The sequence below is a fragment of the Acomys russatus genome, chromosome X (assembly GCF_903995435.1).
Source record: "Acomys russatus chromosome X, mAcoRus1.1, whole genome shotgun sequence".
Taxonomy (NCBI): domain Eukaryota; kingdom Metazoa; phylum Chordata; class Mammalia; order Rodentia; family Muridae; genus Acomys; species Acomys russatus.
The window spans coordinates 97,266,082-97,285,976 of NC_067169.1; the positions used below are offsets into that span (position 1 = coordinate 97,266,082).

General features: G+C 41.6%; 1 protein-coding gene across 5 annotated transcripts in view; it reads left to right on the forward strand.

The window, feature by feature from the left end:
* The first annotated feature begins 200 nt into the window (after positions 1–200).
* Positions 201–19,895, forward strand: part of Xiap (X-linked inhibitor of apoptosis) — a 46,500-nt gene continuing 26,805 nt past the window's right edge. For 2 of the 5 annotated variants that reach the window (XM_051142429.1, XM_051142430.1), the window contains exon 1: positions 5,438–5,677. The gene's annotated coding sequence lies outside the window, so the exon portion shown is untranslated. Of the gene's footprint in view, positions 224–5,437; positions 5,678–5,873; positions 6,036–19,895 lie in introns of those variants that run through there. The other 3 variants (XM_051142431.1, XM_051142428.1, XM_051142427.1) reach the window with 2 other exon arrangements.

Sequence of the window (19,895 nt, forward strand, 5' to 3'; positions counted from 1 at the left end):
TGTGATGGGTCCACACCTATAATCCTAGGAACTCCGGAAGCTGAAACAGGAAGAGCCCCAGTCTGGATTCCAGTATGAACCCTTGTTAAGGAAGAGAGAGAGAGAGAGAGAGGAAGAGAAGGAGGGGGGGGGAGGAGGAGAGAAGCCAGAGGGCGGAAAAGCAGATGCCAATTGATTACCATGAATGATCTTCACAAAGACTGTCCTGTGTGATCCTTGGCAGGTATGTACTCCTTCTTGGAAAAGGGTATAAGACTACAGTTCTAAGTGCAGAGCCTGGGCTTACCGCCACTCCCACTCCTTCACTCAAAGCACTTCTACTTTCTACCTACTATATTTGGGCTTTACCTTACAACTTTTTGCAAAAAGGTTGCGACGGTATAAACCACTGTGATTACTCTCAGCAGGTAACTACAAATTTTACTTTTGATAAAACCTAGTTGTCACTGAGGTATGGTGATTACTAACAATTATTGTCCTCTTTATAGCAAATGCCTTTAACCTCTGAAGGAGTGTCCTTGCTCCTGTTGAAAGGAGCAAGTGTGTCTGCACTTGGTTCTTTTATCTTTTCCTCATTTCCTATGAATCCATATGCCATTCATTTTTTTCTCCTACTGTGTGACAGCATAGAAAAATTCTGTCTAAATCATTTGGTGGGCCCTTGGCAGTGTTTTCTCTGTTTTCTTTTGTTGGGGTCTCATGGATCTCAGGTTGCCTAGAAACTTACTAAGTAGCCCCTGGATGGCCTTGACCTTCTGGCCCTCCTGTCTTCACCTCCTGAATACTGAGATTGCAGTATGTACCATCATGCCTAACTTTTCACCTTCATTGGTTGCAGTCTAGTACCTTGTACACTTTTTTACAATAATTTTCTTAGCTTAGAAAAATTCCAGCACTCAGGGAAGCAGAGGCAGGTGGACCACTGTGAGTTCAAAGCCAGCCTAGTTTACAAGAGCCCAGGACAGCTAAGGCTACACAAAGAAATCCAGTTGCAGTGGAGCCAATGCCTTCTTCTGGCCTTTGGAAGCACCAGGAATACACATACTGCACAGACATACATGCCGGTAAAACATTAACACACATAAAATAATAAAACAGGAAGAGAAAGTAGCTGAAAGGACATGGAATGGGGATGGACCTGCTGAGGTTGCCTCAGGGGGTCTGGGAAGGAGGAGGTCCTATGGAGAGTCAGGGAGGGGAATTTGGGTGCAGATAATCAAGATGCATTGTTTACATGTATGAAATTGGCCAGAAATAAAAAAAAAAAAACATTTTATCAAAAAAACAAAAACTAACACAGAAGAAATGGCTGGAGAGATGGTTCAGTGGTTAAGAGATGCTCCAGAGGACCACAATTCAATTCCCAGATCTGATGCCTACTTCTGGCTTCTATGGGTACCTATACTCGTGTGCACATACTCCTCCACACAGATACTTACATATACATGCAACTAAGAATTAAAAAAAAAAATTTTTAGTCGGGCGTGGTGGCGCACGCCTTTAATCCCAGCACTCAGGAGCGGATTGCTGTGAGTTCGAGGCCAGCCTGGTCTACAATGTGAGTCCAGGATGGCCAAGGCTACACAGAGAAACCCTGTCTCGAAAAACCAAAAAAAAAAAAAAAAAATTAAAGAAAACCATAAAAGCCTTTAATCCCAGCACCCGTGAGGCAGAGGCAGGCAGATCTCTGTGAGTTTGAAGCCAGCCTGGTCTACAAGTGAATCCAAGATAGCCAAGGCTACACAGAGAAAACCTGTCTCAACAAACAAACAAAAAAAGAAAGAAACAAAAAAGTACGATGACTATATAGTATATCAGAAAATGCAGGAGCTAGATGAAAATAGAGGCAGGAATAGGAACAAGACATGATATTTTAAGTATGAAAATGTCAAAATAAAACCTATTATTTTGAAAGTTAAGTATGAAAATATTAAAAAGGAAAAGATAGCTGAGCCGGGTGGCAGGCACCTTTAATCCCACAAGTTGAGGGGTAGAAGCTGATGGATCTCTGTGAGTTTGAGGCTAGCCTGGTCTACACATCAAGTTTAGCCAGCCTGGACTATGTAGTGATAGCCTGCTTCAAAAAATAATACAAATTACAAAGGAAATACCCAGCTTTCTTAGTTCTAAATATGATAATCACTATAGGCCGTTGGAGAAGGTAACAGCTAGGTGAAGAGGACAAGAGAGGTGAAAGACAAGCCATAGAAATACTGGCCATAAAGGCAGTGTTCAGGGTAGACTGAGCAGCAAAGATGCTGAAGTATAAAAGCTAAAGGACTAAAAGGTGAGTGTGCTGGGAGATGGGGACATGGAGATGACAGGGATGAGGTCTGTGTAGATTTAACTAGTTATATGTTGCTATGTGATAGGTATAATAAATTACTTTAAGACTTAGCCACTGACGAGAAAAACCAACAACATTGGGCTGGGAAGGAGGGTAACTCAATAGAAGCATGAAGAACTGACTTCAAGACCCAGAACCTATGAGGAGAAAGCTAGGCTAGGCGTGGTGACATAGGTGTGCGATGCAAGCATTGGGGAGGCCGAGACAGGTAGGTTCCCTGGAGCTCATGGGCAGACATGTGAGCTCCAGGCAAAAAGAGAGTCCCTGTCCCCAGTACCAGTAGGGAGCTCCGCTATTAGTTTGTTTTTCTATTGATGTAATAAAAACATGACCAAAGCAACTTGGGGGCAAAGGGCTTTTTTTTTCTTTTTCTTTTCTCTCTTTGTATTTATTTATTTATTTATTGGTTTTTGGAGACAGGGTATCTCTGTGTAACAGCTCTGGCTGTCCTAGACTTGCTTTGTAGACCAGGCTGGCCTTAATTTATGGCAACCCAACCCGCTTGCCTTTGCTGGGATTAAAGCCGTGCACCACCACACCAGGCTGGCTTTTTTTTTTTTCATCTTAGTTTTTGTTTGTTTGGTTTGGTTTTGTTGGTTTTCTGAGACAGGGTTTCTCTGTGTAATAACCATGACTGTCTTGGAACTCTCTTTGTACACCAGGCTGGCCTGGAACTCACCAGTGCCTCCAGAGCACTGGGATTAAAGCACTGGCCCACCACGCCTGGCTTCACCTTACAGTTTATAGTCTATCATGGAAGGAAGTCTGGCCAGGAACTCAAGGCAGAAACCTGGAGGCAGGAGCTGAAGCAAAGACCACAAAGGAAAGTTGCTTACTGGTTCTCATGGCTTGTTTCATTTGTGAATATATATATATATATATATATATATATATATATATATATATATATATATATATATATACACATACACACACACACACACACATACACACACACACACATATATATACATGTATATTCATTCTTTTTAAAATTTTATTGATTTATTCATATTAGTTTATTCATTCTTATATATATTATGATATATATATATTATCTTCAGGTAAGGGAATTAGAGAAGGCTTTGCTTGGGAGCAGTCTGTTCAATTAGTTTCAACAAATTACTGAAAAGCAGGCAAGCTGACAAGAGCCAGGTCAAGGTAAGTAGTTCTCTTAGAAGACAGTATACATGGGCCTAGAGGGCAGTGAACTTAAGGCTAAGGAGATTTACTCTTATCCTGAGTCAGAATGGACGGATTTAACTCAGCTCCTGCAAGCTAGACTGGGGGAAGGGGGAGCAAGCCTAAGAACAGAGAAATCAGATTAGGTAATGATCAGGAGGAGACTAGTTCAATTGACTTGAGCTTCTTTAAAATGAGGTGATGATAGACCAACTACTATTAGGACAAAGGAGGGTGGCTTGAGGCACTTTTTTTTTGAGACCGGATTCCTTACATCTCGGGCTGGCCTCCTAACTCCTAATCCTTCTGTTGATAAATTTGAACGTGGCTTGGTATGGCTCCCATCTAAAGAGAGAGGGAAAAAAAGGAGTTTTCCTGATTTATACATTTAAGTATGTGTAGCCAGGTGGTGGTTTTAGCATACCAACACTCAGGAGGCAGAGGCAGGTGGATCTCTGGGTCTTTTGAGGCCAGCCTGGTCTACAAAGGGAGTTCCAGGTCAGCCAGAGCTCCATAGTGAGACCCTGTCATGAAAACAACAACAAAACAAAAGTAAGAGTGCTGTGAGAAATTAGATAAGTATTTGCTTGAAGTTCTGCTTTGTTGGCAGTGGTGGGGTTTGAATTCGACCTTGCACATGCTCCACAAGCGCTCTACCACTGAGTTACATTCTCAGCCCTTGTTTGCAATTCCTTTTACTGCAGTAAGTGAGGTGTAGGTCTCAGAGCTATAAGAGCACACCCTAGAGCCTGGGACACAGATGCCTGAGTGGGAAAAGGCATCTCCACCAAGCCTGAGGACCTGAGTTCATTCCCAGAACCCACATGCTGGGACAGAATGGGCTCCCCAAGTTGGGCTTGAATAGCTTCTTTAAAAGAGCACATTAGAAGGACTATTGCATTACCAAAAGTTTAAAAACCTAAACTATTGTTTCTTCTTTTTCAAGTTTCTTTTCATCAAAGGCAGCATTATTTGACCAGGCAGATGGTACTCGTGATCTCCTTTGAAACGATACTCAGGATCCATCTTACTATACTAGCCACTAAGATCCAAAATTCCTAAAAGCTAAATTCAGTTTATCTGACAATCCTACAGGCATATATGAATAACCTAGGGGCATGATCACCATTTTGTGTACAAAGACTTTTTGTGTGTCTTTTCCATCTTTGTTCTATTATTTTTTCCTTTTCTTCACAAATAAAATATCACTCACTCTCTTTTTGTCTCCCTTTCTTTTCGTTCCTTTTCACTTTCTCTATTTGGAAACCGATTCGCTCTTCTCAGTTTACTTTTTTATCATGTGGGTGATACTGAGATAATTATCTTCTCTGGGTCTCAGTTTTTTTCCCTGTACAGTAAAGAACGTTATATACCTAGCAGAGTCCCTGGTACCCAGTAAGAACTGAATGCGTTCGGAACCTTTTCCCTTGGTTTTTAATCCTTTTACCTGTATTCCCCAATTCCTCACCCTTGAGTCCGGGTAAAAGCCATGGGAAGAAAAAAAAGTCCTGGATGCTAAAAGGAGGAAACGCTTGAGTTGGGGGCGGGGACTGCGAGGTGACCTGTGCGCATGTGCAAGCGCTGGGTCAGGCTCTGGCTTGGAGCTGGGGAGGGGGGGGGGTCGGGCTGCATAATGAAGAGGACCGGGTTTTTTCTGGATACCCCCTTCTGGCTCCGGGAAGCGGCGGGAGGCTAGTGGTTCCCCGGGCGTGCACGGCACTGATTGAAGGTCGCCTGGGTCTGAGAGGTAGGTTGGAAGATGGCGGAGCGGAGAAAGAAGGAGGGGCTTTGCAGGGCAGGAGCAGAGCTCCCGCGGGGGGAGGGGGAGGTGGGAAGGACATGGCCTGAGGCCAGTGGCTGGGCTGGCCCAGGAAGCTGGTCCACTTGCACGCTGTGGCTTTCTTTTTTTTTTTTAGCCCTGACGTGGGTGCACTTGGTTCTGGTCTCTCGAGTTTTCTCAGAAGGGACTGTCCGGTCTGTGAAGGCCAAGGGAGGGAGACATAACGACTTCCGTTTCCTTCACCTAGGCCGCGGCCGGCCCCCGAGCGGAGTTGTGCTTTCCTGATCCGGGCTCGGGCTGCCCCTCCTCTGGGACCCTCCCCTCGGGAACTGTCGCCCGCGGCAGTTAGGACTGGATTGCTTGGCGCGGTGGGTACGGCTCTTGTGGGTTTCCCGCCCTCCCATCCTCTCCCTCTGCTCCCTCTCCTCTCCTCTGCTCCTCTCTCCTCCCTCCCTCCTCCTTCCGCTTCCTTCCTCCCCTCCCCTTTCCCTCCTTCCCCCTCCCTCTTCCTCCCTTCTCCCTCCTTTTCCTTCCCTCCTTTTCTTCCCCCTCCCTTCCGCTTGGGCTAGCTCTGCCTAGTTGGGCGGGAAGGCCGCGCCCGCCGGCGGGGAATGCTGGACTGGGCTCCTCATCCCGGTTTCCAGGATTGCCCATCGAAGCCGTGGTGGGTTGGGTGGCTGGCTTCAAGCCTTCTGGTCAGCCTCCCTAAACTTCGTGATACCTAAGGTAAATCTAGTTAAATAATTAAAAAAAAAATACAGTCAGCCTCCCTGCCCCCCCCCCCACTCTGATGCCTCTGGCATGTATGGGGCAGGGTGGTATGCTTCGGGCAAGGGTGTGTGAGGGCCAAAGAGCTTCAGAGGAGGAAATAGCTGGTCATTCTTGCCACCCGTTGTCGCTTTGGTCACTTTCCCATCATAATTCTGAAAGAAAAATGTCAACTTGACTTTTAGTTTCATTATTTTAACTCCACAGATCACTTGAATTGTGGAGGTGTTTTTCTTTTAAGGGAGAGGAGTGGTGATGGCTGAAACTAAGCAGTACCACTTTCCATCTCCAAAAATAAAAATGCTAATGGAAGCTTTAAGGGAAACAAACCTATGAGATTTTAGTAATCTACTTTGCCTTCAAGTACAATTATGTCACTACTTCTGTCATCACATCTATGCCTTCATAATGAACTAGTCATAGAAATTTACTCTTGTAAGATTTGAAGACTGCTATAATGTTTCTCCATTCTTCCCATTTTCTCTTTAATACCAAAAAAAAAAAAATTTTTTTTTTAGCCAGTTCAGAAGAACACTACGAGCCAGCCATCTTAGAATTATACCACTTTAGAGTTGGGAAGTTTTTTTTGTTTTTGTTTTTGGTTTTTTTTTTTTTTTTTTTTTTTTTAGTTTTTCGAGACGGGGTCTCTCTGTGTGTCCTTGGCTGTCCTGGACCGGCTTTGTAGACCAGGCTGGCCTCGAACTCACAGCGATCCACCTGCCTCCGCCTCCCGAGTGCTGGGATTATAGGCATGAGCCACCACGCCTGGCTTTAGAGTTGGGAAGGTTCTTAGCCCAACCCTTTTGTTTTACAAAGCAGAAGCTAAGGCTCAGGGTTTCATGACTTGCCTAAGGTTACCAGGCCATTTAGATTAGAACTCATATTTTCTAGCTCCCCGGCCACAACACCCCTGTTGCTTCATATAACCTTTAAACACAAAATCTAAGTATATTCTATTGAATATTTCTTTACAGCATAATACAACTTCGTGTCCATACCTGCACCATTTTCAATGTACTGAACATGTATGTAAAGATGTGCGTGGGATTGTTTCCCCCCATTACTTAAGAATGGAAGACATCTTAGACCAGATAGGCTCATACCTACCGACACAGAAACAAGCTTCTATGTACATTGATTGGGTCACGTGGGTCCTTGAAGGCTATACAGGAAAAATGATAACACTAGTTACTTCTGAAGAAGAGAGATGAAAACTTTTTGTTTGTTTGTTTTGTTTTGTTTTGTTCTTGAGACAAGGTTTCTCTGTGTAACAGCCCTGGCTGTCCTGGACTCACTTTGTAGACCAGGCCGGCCTCGAACTCACAGCAATCCGCCTGCCTCCCGAGTGCTGGGACTAAAGGTGTGTGCCACCACTGTCCGACTGGGATGGAAAACTTTTACATTGATTTTCTCCTGTGCTTTAAATATGTTTAGATATTTTATTATAAACAAGTTTGATTTTATTACTAAAAAGTTTTAAAGCTCAGGTAGATGTATATGAGCATAAGTACATCCATTTATATATCAGTGATTTATATTGTAAAATCCTGTGTACCTTATGTAGTCCTAACAGAACAGGCCTGATTATTTGAGTATGTTTCTCTTTGGCTTTCACCTAGTTCCCTATTCATGTGAAATGGTAAAAAAGTTAGTCTTTATTTTTAGAAAATATGATAAGCTTCCTGATTAGAATTCAGATATGAAGTCTGGATCACAAGATCTTTCTAGATTAAAATTATTGATTTATTTGTTTGTTTAGGTTTTTCAAGACAGTTTCTCTGTGTAATAACCCTGGCTGTCCTGAACTCTCTTTGTAGACTCTCTTTGTATGCTTGGCCTTGAACTCATAGAGATCTGCCTGCCTCTGCCTCCTGAGTGCTGGGATTAAAGGTGTGAGCAACCATGCCTAGCCTAAAAAAAATTTTTTTAAGGTTAAGTATGTAAAGATTGTATTGGGAAATGTAGCTCATTGTGGTACAGTGAGTGCTTGCTTATATACAACAAAGCTCTGGGTTTGATAAAGGCCAGGCCTGGTGATGCATTCCTTTAATCCCAGCACTCTGGGATGCAGAGGCAGGTGGATCTCTGTGAGTTCATGGCCAGCCTGGTCTACAAAGTGAGTCCAGGACAGCCAGGACTGTTACACAGAGAAACCTTACCTTGGGAAAAAAAGTTGACCAAAGTACATTACATAATTTGTGAAAATAAAACGTAACCCATTATTTTGTATAATACACCAATAGAAGAAAGAAAAGGGAAAGAAAGCGAGACATGGTGGCTTTTGCCTTTAATCTCAGCACTTTTCGGGAGAATTGCAAATTCAAATTCAGCCTGGGCTACATAGTGAGACCCTGCCTCAAAAACAAAGTTGGGTTGAAGAGATGACTCAGAGCCTGTGGTGGCGCATGACTGTAATCCCAGGTCTTGGGGAGGCAGAGGCAGGCAGATCTCTGCGTTTGGGGCTACTCTGGTCTACAAAGTGAGCTCAGGACAGCCAAGGCTACACAGAGAAACTCTGTCTCAAAGCAAAACAAAAGGGATGACTCAGTGTTTAAATGACCTGGCTGCTCTTCCCAAGGACCTGGGTCCTCTTCCCAGAACTCACATGGTATCTCACAGTCACCTGCAGCTCCAGTCCCAGAGGATTCAATACCTTTTGGCCTCCATGAGCACTGCGTGCATGTGTAAATGCATGCCTGCAAAATACCCATACGCATAAAACAGTAAAACAGAGTCAGGCCTCATTCTTGTAATCTCTGCATTTGATAGGAAGAGGATCAAGAGGTCAAAGCCAGCTTGGGCTACATCAGATCCTGTACAAACAATCATAATTAATAAAAGTTTTATATTGTGTGGCATTGTTTGGTACTTAAATGCATGCAGGCAAAATACCCACACATAAAACAGTCAGAGCTCACAATGGTAATTTCTGCATTTTGTAGCAAGAGGATCAAGAGTTCAAAGCCAACTTGGGCTACATCAGACCCTGTACAAACAGAATCACAAAAAATTTATATTATGTGGCATTGTTGGGTACTTAAGTGTTTGCTTTTTGTGCCGTCATTATCAATCCCCTCATATACAGTTTAAAAAAATAGTAAATGTTTTGGGTTGGGGTGAAAGCTTTGAAGGGTTTGGGGGTGTATTTCAGTATAGAATGTTTGCATAATATACACTAGGCCCTGTAGTCATTGCCTAGAATCGAAAAAAAAAAAGGACACATCCCCAGTGTTAAAAGTCTCTTGTTTACAGATAGGCTGAGGAAGACCCAAAGATGAAAATAATGAATTGCTCAGAGTTAGATTGTTTATTATTAGCAGACTGGGGTCTACATTCTAGGCTAGAACACCTGTAATTGTGTTGCTTTGTAGTGAATTCAGTGAGGCCAACTAAGGTAACAAAGTAATGCTGGCTAAAGGTTAATCAGAAACATTTCAGTGGGCAAGCACTATACTTAATGTGCCAGGTAATTTAGGATAGCACAAGTCTAACAAAGATGTTCTCCTTAGCTTTCATTGTGTACGTTAATTGAGTTAGCGTATCCTCTGTATTTAATGATTGGAGACTCCAAATGTAACATGAGATTTCACTGGTTTTGCTTGGTCTAATAGGTAAGTATAGTAGCAAGTGCTAGCAGGAAGGAAAAGGCTAAGGTTTAGAAAAATACTGTGTGCCAGAAATTGCACTTTGTGGTTGGGATCTAAAGATGAATAGATACCGCAAAGAGTGATATGCATTCGTGATTTTTATACTTGGGAAATCGAGGCTGAAGGATAACATTTTCCAGGACAGCCTGGGCTGCATATTGACACCTCTCAGCTCTCAAGAAAAGCACTAAAAGATGAATATGGTAAAATACCCTTGACAGGAAGATTATGCTAAGCTGCCAATCCTTAAATTATCTCTGGAGTAATCTGTTAATAGTTTTATGCAACCTGTTAACATTGTTTAAGGTCATTGTGCCTGTCCATTTGAGAAGCTAACAGTATTAGAAATGAGAAATTAGTATTGAATTTAAGAAATAATCATATATAGTAGGAAATAACCCTGAATTGGCTGCCACGGGACTTCTTCCTTTTTTGGTCTTGGCTTTATTTCCACTTAAACTCTTCGAAGTTCCATGTTTATTTTCATTTTCACACAAAAAATATTTTATTCTATTTAATTTGAAACATAAAAAGGGTGTTTGAATATTTTAAATTAAAAAGACATGTTCTAGAAAATTTATGAAATTTGAGGTAGGACAGAAATCTAGGGCCATGTTATTCAGTACTTCTTTCTCATTCAGCATTTTGTTGTGATCAGTTCTTGTGTCAAAAAAAAGTCTTTAAAATGTAATTTTTATTCTGTAGCTATTTATCTGTACATGTTTGAACTCCTTGACTCCAAAATTCAAAATCAGGTTTTTTTGGGGGGGATTTTTGTTTTGTTTTTTGGGTTTTTTGGAGACAGGGTTTCTCTGTGTATCCTTGGCTATCCTGGAGTGGCTTTGTAAACCAGACTGGCCTTGAACTCACAGCGATCCGACTGCCTCTGCCTCCCGAGTGCTGGGATTAAAGGCGTCCACCACCACCTCCCAGCCTTCAAAATCAATTTTATTTTGAGTTTTCATGACGAGGTTTCTCTGTAGCCTTGGCAATCCTAGAACTAGCTCTATAGACCAGGCTGACCTTGAACTCACAGAGATCCACTTGTCTCTACCTCCCGAGTAGTGAGATTAAAGGCATGTGCTACCACCTCCAGGCTCTTATTTTTTATTTTGCTTTTTTTGTGGTATGGTCTTGCTGTGTAACTGAACCTGGAACATTCATACAGCAGTAGCTACTTTGGAGTCTTAAGCAGAAGGCTCTGAGGTTTTGTTTGTTTGTTTGTTTAAATATACATGAGTGCTCTGTTTTCATGCATACCAGAGAGGGAATCAGATTCCATTACAAATGGTTGTGAGGCACCTTGTGGTTGCTGGGAATTGAACTCAGGACCTCTGGAAGAGCAGCCGGTGCTCTTAACCTCTGAGCCATCTCCAGCTCTGAGCTGGGATTTTAAGAACAGTTGGGGCAACAGTTAGAGCATGCTCGTTTTTGTTGTTGTTGTTTTGTTTTTTTGGTTTTGTTTTGTTTTGTTTTTTTCTGAGACAGAGTTTCTCTGTGTAGCCCTAGCTGTCCTGGAGCTTGCTCTGTAGACCAGGCTCACAGAGATCAGTCTGCCTCTACCTCCCAAGTGCTGTGATTAAAGGCGTGTGCCACTCCCACTTGGCTGACCATGACATTTTTAAAAAGCTTTATATCAGTTATATTTTAAAGAGAGAGACAAATAAGAACATGGTAGAAATAGAAACCTTAATAATTTATGGTTCATACTTTAGTTTTTGAGATAGATAGGGCCATGATAAGTATTTTCAGGGAGACATACAACCCTCCCCTGCCTTACTCAGGCTTTACGTTCCTGAGTGCTAGGGTTATTTAGATTTCTTTCATTTAATTTTATGTATCATCATCATTGTCATCATTATTATTATTATTGGTATTTTGAGACTCAGAGTCTTCTTTGTGTAGTCTTGGCTGTCCTGGCACATACCGTATAGATGAGGCTGCTCTTAAACTCAGAGATCCTCCCGCCTTGCCTCATGAGTGCTAGTATTATTCCCAGCCCTCTGCCATTTAATTTTAAACTTTTGGGATAAGTAGTTGAATTTGAATTTTTGGAAGTATAAATGGCAGTTTCTGGCCTGTTCTATGTGATAGGTGCTGAATAGGATTAAAAGGCAGGAAGCTGCTGGGTATGGTGGCACATGCTTTTTAATCCCTCAGAGGCAGAGACAGGTGGATCACTGTGAGCTCGGCCAGTCTCAAAAAGTTGAGTCCAAGACAGCCAAGGCTATGCAGGGAAACCTGTTTCTCGAAGGAAAAAAAGGGGGGGGGATGAGGAAGCAAGCTTCAAAATTTTAAGAGAATTTGTGGGACCTTAGAAGCTCTCTCTAGGCAAATAGTAAGTTGTAGAGGTAGTATCAAATATCAGTGTGTAAATACTAACTTTCATATATCCCCATATGGTGACACAGACAGCACTTGGGAGGCAGAGGCAGCAGGATCTCTGAGTTGAGTTCAGTTGTATAAGACATTTTCTCAAAAACAAAGCAAAAAAGACATTGACTATCATATTTGGTCTTGGTAAAAGTAATTAACCCAGGATTCATCAGTTAAGAACACTTGCTGTGCTTCTATAGGACCAGTTCAGTTCCCAGGCCTCACCTTACAGCTACCTGTAACTCTAGTTTGAGAAAATACAGTACCTTCTTATACCTTCTTTACTTTTGTCTTTTGTTTTTTGTTTGTTTGTTTGTTTGTTTTTCGAGACGGTTTCTCTGTATAGTCTTGGCTGTCCTGGACTCGCTTTGTAGACCAGGCTGGCCTCAAATTCACAGAGATCCACCTGCCTCTGCCTCCCAACCGAGTGCTGGGATTAAAGGCATGCGCTACCACGCCTGGCTCCTTCTTGTAACAACAACTTCTTCTTCTCCTCCTCCTCCTCCTCCTTCTGTTTTTCGAGACAAAGTTTCTCTGTGTAGCCTTGGCTGTCCTAGACTTGCTTTGTAGATCAGGCTGGCCTTGAACTCAGAGATCTGCCTACCTCTGCCTCCCAAGTGCTGAGATTAAAGGCGTTCACCACCACACCCGGCTCCTCCTTGTAACCTCTAAGGGCACCTGCGTACTCACGGCGCACACACATACATTTAAAAGCCTACTAACTAAAGTCAGGCTCAGTGGCACATGCCTGTAATCCTGGCACTCAGGGAGGCCGAGGCAGGTGGATCTCTGTGTTTGAGGCCAGCCTGGTCTACGAAGTGAGTCCAGGACAGCCAGGGATGTTACACAGAGGAACCCTGCCTCCAAAAACTATTAACTGAATGTCTCTGGTTGTACAAAGAAATTTCTTGGATTAAAGGGAAAGTTAAAACTTCCAAGGTATTCAGAGTAATCAAAAAAGAGACCCTTCTAAATTCTAATGAAGTAATTGCCGATTACTGTACTAGACACAGAAGTTCGAGCCCAAAGGTAAGTTGTATGTTTCATCTGCTCAACTATTATTTAATAGCTTCAATCTGTTTTATGGCAAAACCAGATTTGTGTCCATTTTACTGGATTTTAGCATGGGCTTTTAGTATTTTTAGTTATGCTATAACTGTAGTCAGGTTATTTTGATTTAATTGTGATTTCATGAACATTCTTGTTAAGAATACATTCGATTCACCTTAGATATTTTTTTAGGCTATATTTTAGTGTGTGAGTGTATGGCATTTTCATGTGGGCACATGTACCATAGTATATATGTGGCGAATAGAAGACGACTTTACGGATTTAGTTCTTTTCCTCTCCCTTAATGGTGATTAAATTTAGGGCATCAGGCTTTCAAGGCAAGCTGTTTTATCCAGTGAAACATCTTTCAAGCCCTGTTTGTGTATGAGAGTGATTCACTGTGTAGACCATGCCAGCCTAGTATTCACTATATGCCTCAGGGAGGCCTTGAATTTGGGATCTTCCTACCTCTGCCCAAGGTGGAGTTGGAATTATAGATGTGATATATTTTACGTACTCTACCTGGTTCATGCTCTGCCTTTATAGTTATTTTCAAGAATATGAGACATGGTGAAAAGCAGTTACTAATTGTAGATTGGAAATAAGTAATTCTAGCCGGGTGTGGTGGTAGTGCACACCTTTAATCCCAGCACTCAGGAGGTAGAGGTGGGAAATTCTCTGTGAGTTTGAGGCCAGCCTGACCTACAAAGTGAGTCTAGGACTGCCAGAGCTCTGTGTAACCCAGACACCCTGTCTCAAAAAACCACCCAACCAACCACATAAGTAAATAAAAATAAGTAAGTCCTATATGGATGGTCAAACTGAGTAAGTTTGGACTTTTTATATTTTGAGATAATGTCCATTATATAGCTGGGGGGGGGGGTTCAAAGAGCCTCTCTGTTTGGTTTGGTTTTTGAGACAGGATTTCTCTTGTAGTCCTGGCTGTCCTGGATTCTACTTTGTAGACCAAGCTGGTCTCAAACTCACAAAGATCTGCTTGCCTCTGCCTCCTGAGTGCTGGGATTAAAGGTGTGCACGACTACGCTAGCTCCCAGAGCCTCTCTATGCGACAGTCCTAGAACTCACAGAGATCCACCTGCCTCTGCCTCCTGAGTGCTGGAATTTTAAAGGCATGTACCAGTGCTGCTACCAGGATTCAATTCTTAATCTTCCCAATTTAGCTTCCTGGTCTCTTGAGTGCTGGGATTATAGGCCTTATGTAGCCATGCCAGGCTAACATAGACATTCTATTTGTCTTGAGACAGTCTCACTGTGTAGCTGTGGTTGTACTGGAACTCATTGTGAAGACTTGGCTATTCTTGTGTTTGTGGTTAGTCCTCCCATCCCTGCTTTTGTTTGTTTGTTTGTTTGTTTTGTTTTAAAGATTTATTTTTATTATGTATACAGTGCTCTGCCTGCACATACTCCTCCACACCAGAAGAGGGCACCAGATCTCATTATAGATGCCTGTGAACCACCATGTGGTTGCTGGGAATTGAACTCAGGACCTCTGGAAGAGCAGCCAGTGCTCTTAACCTCTGAGCCATCTCTCCAGCCCAAACATAAAATATTTCATTCCAGAGTCTCAGAGTATAACAGCGTCCATTTATTTTCCACTCAAAACTAATGAGCTAGATCCAAATGTGACTAACACCTTTAGTGCCAGCATTTGGTAAGCTAAAGTTGGAAATGTTAGAGGCCAGCATGATATATAGGGTGTTCTAGGCCAGCCTGCTCTACCGAGTAAGACCCGATTTGTCTTAAAAAATAGTCAAATTTCCATCCCTTCCAACAACGTAGCAATCAGGTATTAACTGGTGTTTTAGTCCTTTTTGTGGCTAAGTTATTTGCATCTAACTTGTGGTTCAAAAGGCATTTGCTTCCCTGGCAAGTGCCAGGAGTGTGACCTGACTGTCAATGCGACTTCACCTTTATCTTCTCTATTACCTGACCTGATGAGCGACAATATTGACATCAATTTGCAATTTCCCCTCTCTTGTATGTTTTCCTCCTAGACAGTTAAGTAGCAAACTGGCAGGAAATCTCTGATAGCAAACTAAAGAGCCTATCTTTCTGTCTCCTTGTAATTTATGAAAATTGTCTTCAATGAAAAGTCAAAATCTGGCATTACAAGGCCCCAATACTCAGTTTATTAGGTTAATGTATTCACAGATGAAGAAAACATTTCGACATGGACTGTAGCCAGATGATACCCTGTCTGGTGGGCAGGCTTGTATAATGGTCCCCTGACAAATTAAGTCTACTTGCTTATTCTTATGATTAGAATTCAGTATACTTGCTGATATAATTTAAATGGTGAAAGGAAGCACAAAGAAAACAAATCAGTAATAGCATTACCCAGCAATAACACTTTTTAAAAATAGGGTCTCACATTGTGACCCAAGCTTGGAAATCACTGTCCCAGGCTTGCCTCAAACTTTGAGCAGTTTTTCTGCCTCAACCTTCAGTGTGGAAGTACACTTGGGACTACCGTGATTTCTAGCAATGGAATTTCCATGTATAACATTGCCACTTTATTTGTTTTTATTATCGGGTTATATAATTTGTATCATCATCATTATACCTGGACTCTCAGGATCTCATGAAGGACTTTGTACAGAGAACCCAGCTTCTTGTATATGATACCTGTACTTTGTAGTGTTGAGCTGAACCAATAGTCTTTTTTTTTTTTTTTTTTTTAGACAAGGTTTCCTGTAGTCCAGACTAGCCCCCAGTTTAATATGCCGCTATGGTGGTTTGAATGAAAATAGTCCCCCTAGACTCATTGGAAGTGGCACTGTTAGGAGGTGTGGCCTTGTTGGAGGAACAGTGTCACTGGTAGTAAGGTTTGAGGTTTCAGAAGCCCAAGCCAGGCCCAAATGGCTCTCTCTTCCTGCTGCCTGCTGATCCAGATATAGAACTCTGAATTTACCTCTCCAGCACCATGTCTGCCTGTGTGCTGTCATGCTTCCTGCCATGATGATAATGGACTAAACCTGACACTGTGAGCCAGCACCAAAATGCTTTTCTTTATAAGAATTGGTGTGGTTTTGGTATATCCACAGCAATAAATCACTAAGACAGCCAGTGTATCATTTTATTTCCCTGAGTGTAATGTATCAATATCAGTTCTTGTCAGTTGTCCCATACCTTCTCATGTCTGTGGATTACATTGATTTGTGATAGTGGTCTTTCCCAAAGAGGATAAAAATAGCATCATAGAACTATTCATTCTTTTGATTACAAATGAGATTTAACAGTTTTGTATGTATCTGCTAATCTTTATAATTCATATTTGCAAATATTCTGATTTTCTGTTGGCATGTTCATCTTTTTCTTGTAGAACTATAAGTGAAGTCATGTCTTTCCTTAAAACCATTATTGGAAAACTTGTTTTTAAAAAAAAAAAAAAAAAAAAAAAAAACCAGGATGGATTAAAAGAAGATACTGGCTGGGTGTGGTGGTGCGCGCCTTTAATCCCAGTACTCAGCGAGGCAGAGGCAGGTGGATTGCTGTGAGTTCGAGGCCAGCCTGGTCTACAAAGTGAGTCCAGGACAGCCAAGGCTATATAGAGAAACCCCATCTCAACACCCCCCCCCAAAAACCCAAGAAGATACTGACTGATAGAAGATCCATTTCTTCTTGAGACCATTTAATATTGGTGTGAAAAAATAAGATATAAACAGATTTAGACAAGGTATTCCCTTTTAAAATTACATTTATTTAGAGAGTGAGTAGACACACTCATATGTGGCTCTCATTTTAGAGATCAGAGGGACAACCTTTGGGAGTTGGTTCTGTCCTACTATGTTGGCCCACGGATAGAACTGTGGTAGATGGCAAAATGGGTCAGTGGGTGGGTGGAGGCACTTTCTTCGAAACCTGAATTTTCCCCAATGCATATTTATAATAAATTACATAGAGTAAGAACAGTTATGGAAGAATCAGGAAAGCCATATGTAAAAGTTACATTCAAAATGTTTAGCTCATTTGCATTTGGCAACCTTGAAGAAAATACTGTCTATCTTATCTAGATGAGTCTAAAGTTTTGTACCCAAGTCATCATATTTTTATCAACTTAAATAACATCTTTCTAGACCTTAAAACATTTTCTTAAATCTAAAAAACTGAAACTATAACTATCTAGTCTTAAACCCTGTATCAGAGACTTGAGAAGGAATAAAATTACTACTTAAGTAGGAAGTGCAGGCAAGCAGCTTCCAAAACTAAGAGATGACAAAGACAATTTAGTGCCTGGTCAGTCACCCATTCTCTCACTGTGACATTGGAGCATCATCTTCAGCACAATGTGCTCCCCCAAGCCTCCTGCCTCCCCCCCAGGCTTTCTCTATGTAACAGCCCTTTCTTTTTTTGTTTGTTTTGTTTTTTGTTTTTCGAGACAGGGTTTCTCTTTGTGTAGCCTCGACTATCCTGGGCTCACTATGTAGACCAGGCTGGCCTCGAACTCACAGAGATCTGTTTGCCTCTGCCTCCCGAGTGCTGCGATTAAAGATGCATCACCACGCCTGTCTCCCCCAGAATGGATATTTTTTTATTTAAGCAATTTATTCAGATTACATCTTATTTGTTATCAGAATGGATGTTTTTAGTGCCGATTGTTTTTAGTATTTCTTTTAGACAAATTTATAGACATAAAGTTTCTGAGACAACCATTTTCATATTTAAAGCTTTTGACATACATTGCTAATACTTCCCAGAATACTGGGCCAATTTTAATCTTTCTGTGGTAACTATTTTAAGATACACTGTTTTTATTATTTTGAGAATATCATGCAATGTATTTTGGTAATATTCAACCCTACTCCTTTTTCAGAATGGCTGTTAGTAATACCTCACATGCTGGTGGTGGGAATGCAAGTTAGTCTAGCCACTACAGAAATCCAGAGGCTTCTTAGAAAAGTAAAAGTAAAATATTTGTTTTCTTTTCTTTGAGATAAGATCTCTTGTGGCCAAAGATGGTCTCGAGTTCCTTATCTTACTGCCTCTACCTCCCATGTGCTGTGATTACAAGCATGTGCCACCACACCTAGCTTTATTTAATTATTTATTCTCGTGTATGTTTATTGAGGCAGATTCTCATTCTGTACCTCAGGCTGGTCTGGTACTCTCTATAGACCCTGCTGGCTGTGAGGTAGTTATTCACCTGCCTCTGCCTCCCAAGCACAGTTAAGGACGTGTGCCACTACTGGATGTCTAAAGACTTATAAATACCTATACATGCTTTTGTGATGCTAGAATATTTCTGGAAGAATACATAAGAGTGTAAGTAAAAGTGTTTGCTTCTAAGAAAGGTCTTGGAGGTTTAAGGTACAGGAGTGGATACATAGAACTTGAATTGTTTCATCAGGTGTTTTATGTCTACTTAAAAGTCAGTGTCCCTCTGTGAAACAATTAATTAGTTGTTCTAAACCTTACTTGGAAATAGAGTTTTTACAGATATAATCAATTTAAGAAGATGCTAGGCTGCCTTGGCTGTCCTAAAACTCCCTATATAAACCAAGTTGGCCTTGAACTCAGAGATCTGCCTGCCTCTGCTATGCTTAAAGGTATGTATCATCACTCCCAACAAGGCTACTTCTTCTTTTTTGTTTTTTTGTTTGTTTGTTTGTTTTTTTGAGACAGGGTTTCTCTGTGTAGCCTTGGCCATCCTGGACTCACTTTGTAGATCCGCTTGCCTCTGCCTCCTGAGTGCTGGGATTAAAGGCGTGCACCACCACGCCCGGCTCAAGGCTACTTCTTAATATGTATTTTACCATATAGAGAAAATACCCTTCAAATTTGAATAATTTGTTTTTTCATTGTTTTTAATAGTGCACAACTGGCTAGGCATGGTGGCACCACCTGTAATCTCAGTACAGAGGTGGGATGGTCTCTGTGAGTTCCAGGACAGCCAAGGCTACACAGAAAGACCCTGTCTCGAAAAACAAAAACAAAAAAACCCAAAAATCGAATCAGGCTAAAAATGTAGCTCCATGACAGAGCACTGGCCCCAGTATGATCCACAGTAGCACACATACAAAAGAAGAAGAGAATACAAAATCTCTGTATAAAAACATATGCCAGGAAAAAAACATATACCAGGTTTTCTTTTGCGTAAAATTACTTTTCTGTTGCAAATTTTGTGTCTAAAACATTAAAGAATATAAAAGTGTTGGGCATAATTGTCTGCAATCCCATATTGTGAAAGGCTGAGGTAGGAGGATGGTGAGTTAATCGCCAGCTCTAGACAAACCTGTGCTGTATAATAAAGCCTTGCTTCAATTCTTTTTGCCCCCACAAAACATTCTCACGAGAAGCTTGAAATGATGCTATAGGCCTGTAATCCTAGCACTTAGAAGGCTAAGAAGAAGGATTACAAATTCAGTAGTTGGCCTGTACTACAAAGCTGGTTCAAGATCAGTCTGTTAACTGAATGAAAGCGACTCAGTCTCAGAAATTTAGAATGGACCAGTGAGATGGCTCAGAAGGCACAGCATTTGCCGTGTCAGCCTGACAACCTGAGTTGAATCTCTAGAACCCAAGTAAAAGTGAGAGGATAGAATTGATTCCACAGAGGGGTTCTGAGACCTCTGTATACATGCTGTGGATTCTACATGCCTTTTCTCCAAGCATACACACAAAAATAATTAATTTTTGAAGGTAATTAAAAACTTAATAGTGAGGATATAGTTAAGCCTCAGATCACTTGCCTAGTACATATAAAGCCATTGGTTTAATCCCCAGT